At 31.6% G+C, this 10,686-nt stretch overlaps 2 non-coding genes across 2 annotated transcripts; both read right to left on the reverse strand.

The window, feature by feature from the left end:
• Positions 1–930: 930 nt before the first annotated feature.
• TRNAF-GAA (transfer RNA phenylalanine (anticodon GAA)) lies at positions 931–1,003 on the reverse strand. Its single transcript has one exon. It is a non-coding gene; the product is annotated as a tRNA-Phe (tRNA).
• Positions 1,004–6,718: 5,715 nt separating this feature from the next.
• Positions 6,719–6,791, reverse strand: TRNAF-GAA (transfer RNA phenylalanine (anticodon GAA)). The gene has a single exon. It is a non-coding gene; the product is annotated as a tRNA-Phe (tRNA).
• Positions 6,792–10,686: the final 3,895 nt, after the last annotated feature.

The following is a 10,686-nucleotide window of genomic DNA, read 5'->3' on the forward strand; positions in this document are numbered from 1 at the left end:
CTTTAGATCTTCAGTCTAATGCTCTCCCAACTGAGCTATTTCGGCAAGGTCAGCGTATGGCAAAAGTCACTAAGACCTCAACTGAGCTATGTTTGCATGGTTACACAAGGTTAAGTATCAATATTTTTCTGTCATGATTGCATGAAATGAAGAGAAAAGATGTGTTTTATAATGTAAATATATAAATTACAAACCCTTAATCGTACATTTAAGTAAAAGTTTTAACAAATTGTGGTCAGGAAGCAGTTAGTTTACTTCAAATTTTCATAATAGAGTAGCATGATGGACAACATGAAAACAATATTTAAGCTGTATTTATGCACCGTGTTGTTAAATAAACATTCTCATCATTTAGAAGTTACTTCTGAATACTCAACTATTTTAAGAAATTATGTTGTTTACATTTGAAATACTTAAAAGCTGATAACTGCTCAAGGAAAGAAGAAAAAAGGTACTGAAACATGCTGAAACCCGGGACCTTTAGATCTTCAGACTAACGCTCTCCCAACTGAGCTATTTCGGCAAAGTCTGTGTATGGCAAAAGTCACTAAGACCTCAACTGAGCTATGTTTGCATGGTTACACAAGGTTTAGTATCAATATTTTTCTGTCATCATGATTGCATGAAATGAAAAGAAAATTTGTGTATTATACTGTATAACCCTTAATTATACATTTAAGTAAAAGTTTTAACAAATTGTGGTCAGGAAGCATTGTTAGATTACTTCAAATTTTCATAATAGAGTAGCATGACGGACTACATGAAAACAATATTTAAGCTGTATTTATGCACCGTGTTGTTAAATAAACATTCTCATCATTTAGAAGTTACTACTGAATACTCAACTATGTTAAGAAATGATGTTGTTTAAATTTGAAATAATTAAATTCTGATCACTACTCAAGGAAAAAAGAAAAATGAACTCAAACATGCCGAAACCCGGGATCGAACCAGGGACCTTTAGATCTTCAGTCTAACGCTCTCCCAACTGAGCTATTTCGGCAAGGTTGGTGTATGGCAAAAGTCACTAAGACCTCAACTGAGCTATGTTTGCATGGTTACACAAGGTTAAGTATCAATATTTTTCTGTCATCGTGATGGCATGAAATGAAGAGAAAAGATGTGTTTTATAATGTAAATATATAAATTACAAACCCTTAATCGTACATTTAAGTAAAAGTTTTAACAAATTGTGGTCAGGAAGCAGTTAGTTTACTTCAAATTTTCATAATAGAGTTGCATGATGGACAACATGAAAACAATATTTAAGCTGTATTTATGCACCGTGTTGTTAAATAAACATTCTCATCATTTAGAAGTTACTACTGAATGCTCAACTATTTTAAGAAATTATGTTGTTTACATTTGAAATACTTAAAAACAGATAACTGCTCAAGGAAAGAAGAAAACAGGTACTGAAACATGCTGAAACCCAGGACCTTTAGATCTTCAGTCTAACGCTCTCCCAACTGAGCTATTTCGGCAAAGTCTGTGTATGGCAAAAGTCTCTAAGACCTCAACTGAGCTATGTTTGCATGGTTACACAAGGTTTAGTATCAATATTTTTCTGTCATCGTGATTGCATGAAATGAAAAGAAAATATGTGTATTATACTGTATAACCCTTAATTATACGTTTAAGTAAAAGTTTTAACAATTTGTGGTCAGGAAGCATTGTTAGATTACTTCAAATTTTCATGATAGAGTAGCATGATGGACAACATGAAAACAATTTTTAAGCTGTATTTATGCACTGTGTTGTTAAATAAACATTCTCATCATTTAGAAGTTACTACTGAATACTCAACAATGTTAAGAAATGATGTTGTTTACATTTGAAATACTTAAATACTGATAACTACTCAAGGAAATAAGAAAAAAGGTACTCAAACATGTTGAAACCCGGGACCTTTAGATCTTCAGTCTAACGCTCTCCCAACTGAGCTATTTCGGCAAAGTCTGTGTATGGCAAAAGTCACTAAGACCTCAACTGAGCTATGTTTGCATGGTTACACAAGGTTTAGTATTAATATTTTTCTGTCATCATGATTGCATGAAATGAAAAGAAAATATGTGTTTTATACTGTAAATATATCCATTACAAGCCCTTAATCATACATTTAAGTAAAAGTTTTAGCAAATTGTGGTCAGGAAGCATTGTTAGATTACTTCAAATTTTCATAATAGTTAGAGTAGCATGACTTACAACATGAAAACAATATTTAAGCTGTATTTATGCACCGTGTTGTTAATTAAACATTCTCATCATTTAAAAGTTACTACTGAATACTCAACTATGTTAAGAAATGATGTTGTTTAAATATGAAATAATTAAATTCTGATCACTACTCAAGGAAAAAAGAAAAAATGCACTCTAACATGCCGAAACCCGGGATCGAACCAGGGACCTTTAAAGCTTCAGTCTAACGCTCTCCAAACTGAGCTATTTCGGCAAGGTCGGTGAATGGCAAAAGTCACTAAGACCTCAACTGAGCTATTTTTGCATGGTTACACAAGGTTAAGAATCAATATTTTTCTGACATCATGGTTCCATGAAATGAAGAGAAAAGATGTGTTTTATACTGTAAATATATAAATTACAAACCCTTAATCGTACATTTAAGTAAAAGTTTTATCAAATTGTGGTCAGGAAGCTTCAAATTTTCATAATAGAGTAGCATGACGGACAACATGAAAACAATATTTAAGTTGTATTTATGCACCGTGTTATTAAATAAACATTCTCATCATTTAGAAGATACTACTGAATACTCAACTATGTTAAGAAATGATGTTGTTTACATTTGAAATAATTAAATACTGATAACTACTCAAGGAAAAAAGAAAAAATGTACTCAAACATGCTGAGACCCGGGTCCTTTAGAGCTTCAGTCCAATGCTCTCCCAACTGAGCTATTTCAGCAAAGTCTGTGTATGGCAAAAGTCACTAAGACCTCAACTGAGCTTTGTTTGCATGCTTACACAAGGTTTAGTATCAATATTTTTCTGTCATCATGATTGCATGAAATGAAAAGAAAATATGTGTTTTATACTGTATAACCCTTAATTATACATTTAAGTAAAAGTTTTAACAAATTGTGGTCAGGAAGCATTGTTAGATTACTTCAAATTTTCATAATGGTTAGAGTAGCATGACTTACAACATGAAAACAATATTTAAGCTGTATTTATGCACCATGTTGTTAAATAAACATTCTCATCAGTTAGAAGTTACTACTGAATACTCAACTCTGTTAAGAAATTACGTTTTTTAAATTTGAAATAATTAAATACTGATAACTTCTCAAGGAAAAAAGAAAAAACGTACTCAAACATGCCGAAACCCAGAACCTTTAGATCTTCAGTCTAACACTCTCCCAAATGAGCTATTTCGGCAAGGTCTGTGTATGGCAAAAGTCACTAAGACCTCAACTGAGCTATGTTTGCATGGTTAAACAAGGTTAAGTATCAATATTTTTCTGTCATCATGATTGCATGAAATGAAGAGAAAAGATGTGTTTTATACTGTAAATATATAAATTACAAACCCTTAATCGTACATTTAAGTAAAAGTTTTATCAAATTGTGGTCAGGAAGCATTGTTAGATTACTTCAAATTTTCATAATGGTTAGAGTAGCATGACTTACAACATGAAAACAATATTTAAGCTGTATTTATGCACCATGTTGTTAAATAAACATTCTCATCATTTAGAAGTTACTACTGAATACTCAACTCTGTTAAGAAATTACGTTTTTTAAATTTGAAATAATTAAATACTGATAACTTCTCAGGGAAAAAAGAAAAAACGTACTCAAACTTGCCGAAACCCAGAACCTTTAGATCTTCAGTCTAACACTCTCCCAACTGAGCTATTTAGGCATGGTCTGTGTATGGCAAAAGTCACTAAGACCTCAACTGAGCTATGTTTGCATGGTTACACAAGGTTAAGTATCAATATTTTTCTGTCATCATGATTGCATGAAATGAATAGAAAAGATGTGTTTTATACTGTAAATATATAAATTACAAACCCTTAATCGTACATTTAAGTAAAAGTTTTATCAAATTGGGGTCAGGAAGCATTGTTAGATTACTTCAAATTTTCATAATAGAGTAGCATGACGGACAACATGAAAACAATATTTAAGCTGTATTTATGCACCGTGTTGCTAAATAAACATTCTCATCATTTAGAAGTTACTACTGAATACTCAACTATGTTAAGAAATGATGTTGTTTAAATTTGAAATAATTAAATTCTGATCACTACTCAAGGAAAAACGGAAAAAAGCACTCAAAAATGCCAAAACCCGGGATCGAACAAGGGACCTTTAGAACTTCAGTCTAACGCTCTCCCAAATGAGCTATTTTGGCAAGGTCGGTGTATGGCAAAAGTCACTAAGACCTCAACTGAGCTATGTTTGCATGGTTACACAAGGTTAAGTATCAATATTTTTCTGTCATCATCATTGCATGAAATGAAGAGAAAAGATGTGTTTTATACTGTAAATATATAAATTACAAACCATTTATCGTACATTTAAGTAAAAGTTTTAACAAATTGTGGTCAGGAAGCAGTTTGTTTACTTCAAATTTTCATAATAGAGTAGCATGACGGACAACATGAAAACAATATTTAAGCTGTATTTATGCACCGTGCTGTTAAATAAACATTCTCATAATTTAGAAGTTTCTACTGAATACTCAACTATGTTCAGAAACGATGTTGTTTACATTTGAAATACTTAAATACTGATAACCACTCAAGGAAATAAGAAAAAAGGTACTCAAACATGCTGAAATTCGGGACCTTTAGATCTTCAGACTAACGCTCTCCCAACTGAGCTATTTCGGCAAAGTCTGTGTATGGCAAAAGTCACTAAGACCTCATCTGAGCTATGTTTGCATGCTTACACAAGGTTTAGTATCAATATTTTTCTGTCATCATGATTGCATGAAATGAAAAGAAAATATGTGTATTATACTGTATAACCCTTAATTATACATTTAAGTAAAAGTTTTAACAAATTGTGGTCAGGAAGCATTGTTAGATTACTTCAAATTTTCATAATGGTTAGAGTAGCATGACTTACAACATGAAAACAATATTTAAGCTGTATTTATGCACCATGTTGTTAAATAAACATTCTCATAATTTAGAAGTTACTACTGAATACTCAACTATGTTAAGAAATTACTTTTTTTAAATTTGAAATAATTAAATTCTAATCACTACTCAAGGAAAAAAGAAAAATGAACTCAGACATGCCGAAACCCAGGATCAAACCAGTGACCTTTAGATCTTCAGTCTAATGCTCTCCCAACTGAGCTATTTCGGCAAGGTCAGTGTATGGCAAAAGTCACTAAGACCTCAACTGAGCTATGTTTGCATGGTTACACAAGGTTAAGTATCAATATTTTTCTGTCATCATGATTGCATGAAATGAAGAGAAAAGATGTGTTTTATAATGTAAATATATAAATTACAAACCCTTAATCATACATTTAAGTAAAAGTTTTAACAAATTGTGGTCAGGAAGCAGTTAGTTTACTTCAAATTTTCATAATAGAGTAGCATGATGGACAACATGAAAACAATATTTAAGCTGTATTTATGCACCGTGTTGTTAAATAAACATTCTCATCATTTAGAAGTTACTTCTTAATACTCAACTATTTTAAGAAATTATGTTGTTTACATTTGAAATACTTAAAAGCTGATAACTGCTCAAGGAAAGAAGAAAAAAGGTACTGAAACATGCTGAAACCCGGGACCTTTAGATCTTCAGACTAACGCTCTCCCAACTGAGCTATTTCGGCAAAGTCTGTGTATGGCAAAAGTCACTAAGACCTCAACTGAGCTATGTTTGCATGGTTACACAAGGTTTAGTATCAATATTTTTCTGTCATCATGATTGCATGAAATGAAAAGAAAATTTGTGTATTATACTGTATAACCCTTAATTATACATTTAAGTAAAAGTTTTAACAAATTGTGGTCAGGAAGCATTGTTAGATTACTTCAAATTTTCATAATAGAGTAGCATGACGGACTACATGAAAACAATATTTAAGCTGTATTTATGCACCGTGTTGTTAAATAAACATTCTCATCATTTAGAAGTTACTTCTGAATACTCAACTATTTTAAGAAATTATGTTGTTTACATTTGAAATACTTAAAAGCTGATAACTACTCAAGGAAAAAAGAAAAAATGTACTCAAACATGCTGAGACCTGGGTCCTTTAGAGCTTCAGTCTAATGCTCTCCCAACTGAGCTATTTCAGCAAAGTCTGTGTATGGCAAAAGTCACTAAGACCTCAACTGAGCTATGTTTGCATGGTTACACAAGGTTTAGTATTAATATTTTTCTGTCATCATGATTGCATGAAATGAAAAGAAAATATGTGTTTTATACTGTAAATATATCCATTACAAACCCTTAATCATACATTTAAGTAAAAATTTTAGCAAATTGTGGTCAGGAATCATTGTTAGATTACTTCAAATTTTCATAATAGTTAGAGTAGCATGACTTATAACATGAAAACAATATTTAAGCTGTATTTATGCACCGTGTTGTTAATTAAACATTCGCATCATTTAAAAGTTACTACTGAATACTCAACTATGTTAAGAAATGATGTTGTTTAAATATGAAATAATTAAATTCTGATCACTACTCAAGGAAAAAAGAAAAAATGCACTCTAACATGCCGAAACCCGGGATCGAACCAGGGACCTTTAAAGCTTCAGTCTAACACTCTCCCAACTGAGCTATTTCGGCAAGGTCGGTGTATGGCAAAAGTCACTAAGACCTCAACTGAGCTATTTTTGCATGGTTACACAAGGTTAAGAATCAATATTTTTCTGACATCATGGTTCCATGAAATGAAGAGAAAAGATGTGTTTTATACTGTAAATATATAAATTACAAACCCTTAATCGTACATTTAAGTAAAAGTTTTATCAAATTGTGGTCAGGAAGCTCAAATTTTCATAATAGAGTAGCAAGACGGACAACATGAAAACAATATTTAAGCTGTATTTATGCACCGTGTTATTAAATAAACATTCTCATCATTTAGAAGATGCTACTGAATACTCAACTATGTTAAGAAATGATATTGTTTACATTTGAAATAATTAAATACTGATAACTACTCAAGGAAAAAAGAAAAAATGTACTCAAACATGCTGAGACCCGGGTCCTTTAGAGCTTCAGTCTAATGCTCTCCCAACTGAGCTATTTCAGCAAAGTCTGTGTATGGCAAAAGTCACTAAGACCTCAACTGAGCTATGTTTGCATGCTTACACAAGGTTTAGTATCAATATTTTTCTGTCATCATGATTGCATGAAATGAAAAGAAAATATGTGTTTTATACTGTATAACCCTTAATTATACATTTAAGTAAAAGTTTTAACAAATTGTGGTCAGGAAGCAATGTTAGATTACTTCAAATTTTCATAATGGTTAGAGTAGCATGACTTACAACATGAAAACAATATTTAAGCTGTATTTATGCACCATGTTGTTAAATAAACATTCTCATCATTTAGAAGTTACTACTGAATACTCAACTCTGTTAAGAAATTAAGTTTTTTAAATTTGAAATAATTAAATACTGATAACTGCTCAAGGAAAAAAGAAAAAACGTACTCAAACATGCCGAAACCCAGAACCTTTAGATGTTCAGTCTAAAGCTCTCCCAACTGAGCTATTTCGGCAAGGTCTGTGTATGGCAAAAGTCACTAAGACCTCACCTGAGCTATGTTTGCATGGTTACACAAGGTTAAGTATCAATATTTTTCTGTCATCATGATTGCATGAAATGAAGAGAAAAGATGTGTTTTATACTGTAAATATATAAATTACAAACCCTTAATTGTACATTTAAGTAAAAGTTTTATCAAATTGTGGTCAGGAAGCATTGTTAGATTACTTCAAATTTTCATAATAGAGTAGCATGACGGACAACATGAAAACAATATTTAAGCTGTATTTATGCACCGTGTTGTTAAATAAACATTCTCATTTAGAAGTTACTACTGAATACTCAACTATGTTAAGAAATGATGTTGCTTAAATTTGAAATAATTAAATTCTGATCACTACTCAAGGAAAAACGGAAAAAAGCACTCAAAAATGCCGAAACCTGGGACCTTTAGATCTTCAGTCTAACGTTCTCCCAAATGAGCTATTTCGGCAAGGTCGGTGTATGGCAAAAGTCACTAAGACCTCAACTGAACTATGTTTGCATGGTTACACAAGGTTAAGTATCAATATTTTTCTGTCATCATGATTGCATGAAATGAAGAGAAAAAATGTGTTTTATACTGTAAATATATAAATTACAAACCCTTAATCGTACATTTAAGTAAAAGTTTTAACAAATTGTGGTCAGGAAGCAGTTTGTTTACTTCAAATTTTCATAATAGAGTAGCATGACGGACAACATGAAAACAATATTTAAGCTGTATTTATGCACCGTGCTGTTAAATAAACATTCTCATAATTTAGAAGTTTCTACTGAATACTCAACTATGTTAAGAAACGATGTTGTTTACATTTGAAATACTTAAATACTGATAACTACTCAAGGAAATAAGAAAAAAGGTTCTCAAACATGCTGAAACCCGGGACCTTTAGATCTTCAGTCTAACGCTCTCCCAACTGAGCTATTTCGGCAAAGTCTGTGTATGGCAAAAGTCACTAAGACCTCAACTGAGCTATGTTTGCATGGTTACACAAGGTTTAGTATTAATATTTTTCTTTCATCATGATTGCATGAAATGAAAAGAAAATATGTATTTTATACTGTAAATATATCCATTACAAACCCTTAATCATACATTTAAGTAAAAGTTTTAGCAAACTGAGGTCAGGAAGCATTGTTAGATTACTTCAAATTTTCATAATAGTTAGAGTAGCATGACTTACAACATGAAAACAATATTTAAGCTGTATTTATGCACCGTGTTGTTAATTAAACATTCTCATCATTTAGAAGTTACTACTGAATACTCAACTATGTTAAGAAATGATGTTGTTTACATTTGAAATAAATAAATACTGATAAGTACTCAAGGAAAAAAGAAAAAATGTACTCAAACATGCTGAGACCTGGGACCTTTAGATCTTCAGTCCAATGCTCTCCCAACTGAGCTATTTCGGCAAAGTCTGTGTATGGCAAAAGTCACTAAGACCTCAACTGAGCTATGTTTGCATGGTTACACAAGGTTTTGTATTAATATTTTTCTGTCATATTGATTGCATGAAATGAAAAGAAAATATGTGTTTTATACTGTAAATATATCCATTACAAACCCTTAATCATACATTTAAGTAAAAGTTTTAGCAAATTGTGATCAGGAAGCATTGTTAGATTACTTCAAACTTTCATAATAGTTAGAGTAGCATGACTTACAACATGAAAACAATATTTAAGCTGTATTTATGCACCGTGTTGTTAATTAAACATTCTCATCATTTAGAAGTTACTACTGAATACTCAACTATGTTAAGAAATGATGTTTTTTAAATTTGAAATAATTAAATTCTGATCACTACTCAAGGAAAAAAGAAAAAATGCACTCTAACATGCCGAAACCCGAGATCGAACCAGGGACCTTTAGATCTTCAGTCTAACGCTCTCCCAAATGAGCTATTTCGGCACGGTCGGTGTATGGCAAAAGTCACTAAGACCTCAACTGAGCTATTTTTGCATGGTTACACAAGGTTAAGTATCAATATTTTTCTGACATCATGGTTGCATGAAATGAATTGAAAAGATGCGTTTTATACTGTAAATATATAAATTACAAACCCTTAATCGTACATTTAAGTAAAAGTTTTATCAAAGTGTGGTCAGGAAGCTTCAAATTTTCATAATAGAGTAGCATGACGGACAACATGAAAACAATATTTAAGCTATATTTATGCACTGTGTTATTAAATAAACATTCTCATCATTTAGAAGATACTACTGAATACTCAACTATGTTAAGAAATGATGTTGTTTACATTTGAAATAATTAAATACCGATAACTACTCAAGGAAAAAAGAAAAAATGTACTCAAACATGCTGAGACCCGGGTCCTTTAGAGCTTCAGTCCAATGCTCTCCCAACTGAGCTATTTCAGCAAAGTCTGTGTATGGCAAAAGTCACTAAGACCTCAACTGAGCTTTGTTTGCATGCTTACACAAGGTTTAGTATCAATATTTTTCTGTCATCATGATTGCATGAAATGAAAAGAAAATATGTGTTTTATACTGTATAACCCTTAATTATACATTTAAGTAAAAGTTTTAACAAATTGTGGTCAGGAAGCATTGTTAGATTACTTCAAATTTTCATAATGGTTAGAGTAGCATGACTTACAACATGAAAACAATATTTAAGCTGTATTTATGCACCATGTTGTTAAATAAACATTCTCATCATTTAGAAGTTACTACTGAATACTCAACTCTGTTAAGAAATTACGTTTTTTAAATTTGAAATAATTAAATACTGATAACTTCTCAAGGAAAAAAGAAAAAACGTACTCAAACATGCCGAAACCCAGAACCTTTAGATCTTCAGTCTAACACTCTCCCAACTGAGCTATTTCGGCAAGGTCTGTGTATGGCAAAAGTCACTAAGACCTCAACTGAGCTATGTTTGCATGGTTACACAA

This window comes from Taudactylus pleione, unplaced genomic scaffold, assembly GCF_031769625.1.
Source record: "Taudactylus pleione unplaced genomic scaffold, aTauple2 ptg001029l, whole genome shotgun sequence".
NCBI classification, from domain to species: domain Eukaryota; kingdom Metazoa; phylum Chordata; class Amphibia; order Anura; family Myobatrachidae; genus Taudactylus; species Taudactylus pleione.